This window comes from Babylonia areolata, chromosome 26 (genome assembly GCF_041734735.1).
Source record: "Babylonia areolata isolate BAREFJ2019XMU chromosome 26, ASM4173473v1, whole genome shotgun sequence".
Lineage (NCBI taxonomy): Eukaryota > Metazoa > Mollusca > Gastropoda > Neogastropoda > Buccinidae > Babylonia > Babylonia areolata.
In genome coordinates this window covers 41905790-41906941 of record NC_134901.1, presented here as the reverse complement: position 1 = coordinate 41906941, position 1152 = coordinate 41905790, and the positions used below count along the sequence as shown (strand labels likewise).

The following is a 1152-nucleotide window of genomic DNA, read 5'->3' as shown; positions in this document are numbered from 1 at the left end:
TAAATCTTTTGCCAGTACAGGTAAAATGCTGCTCTCAGTGAAAAAACAAAAACAAAACAGACACACAGACAAACATACAGTCAGTCAGTGGGAATCCTCATTCACCCTCTTGCTCCTAATTGATTTTGATCTTTGAAGGGTAAATACACATAGATATATTTACCCCCACACTCCCCAACCTGAAAATGAAGAATAACTGGGGAGGTGATGGCCATTTGCTGGTGGACAGCAGCACATGAGGGGGAAATACTGCTACCGGAAGTACGATTATATCCTGTGAAGAGTTATGTCTCTTCGACTGGCTGGGCCACTCGCAACCTCGTGGTTTCGAGAATTTTTGGTCACTGCGGTAGGAAGATTGTCTGTCTGTCTGTCTGTTTGAGTAGCTGTCTATCTGCCTGACTGTCTGTTTGATTGTCTGTCTCTCTGTCTGACTAGATGTTAGTCTGTCTTTGAAATTGTACCACGGCGGCGGCCGGTGTGACCCGGATGTGTACTCAGACACGAGTGAAAAAGAAACGAAGATAACCTAATCTGTCAGTGTAAAGATGGGTGAAGATTTTGACAACTTATGTTATATTTCATTTTGTAAATCATTTCCGCATTTATCCGCAATGAGAAAAGAGCGAAAAGGAAGAGAAAAAGGTAACCACTTGTTCAGTATTTGCTTTATGATCCCTAAATTTTCTACAATTTTCGCTAACGGCCATACCACGTTGAAAACACCGGTTCTCGTCCGAACACCGAAATTAAGCAACGTCGGGCCCGGTTAGTGCTTGGATGGGTGACCGCCTGGGAACACCGGGTGCTGTTGGCAACCCTTTTATTTTATTTTATCTTCTTTTTTTTTTAATTCCTGGCATTTTTTTCTCTCCCGGACTCTGTCATTTTCTCTAGTCTTTTTCCTACATTTTCTCGCTCGATCATTTTTTTTTTTTTTTCTTTCAAGTCACTCATTCATATTTCTACCTGCCATAATTGTGTAGACCAGTTAGCTCTTGTCATATATGACTGCACATTTTCTTTTTCCTTTTAGGAAGGCAATAATTTGTAGACACAGACTTGATAAGTTTGTGAGATTTAATATATCTCAGAAAAGATCGACGAAGTAACAAAAAAAGTTACTCAAGACAGCAACAAGGGAAGGAACTC

The 1152-nt window shown here is 40.6% G+C and overlaps 1 non-coding gene across 1 annotated transcript; it reads left to right on the top strand.

Annotated features, from left to right (window-relative positions):
• Positions 1-698: 698 nt before the first annotated feature.
• LOC143300878 (5S ribosomal RNA) lies at positions 699-817 on the top strand. Its single transcript, XR_013057703.1, has one exon. It is a non-coding gene; the product is annotated as a 5S ribosomal RNA (ribosomal RNA).
• Positions 818-1152: the final 335 nt, after the last annotated feature.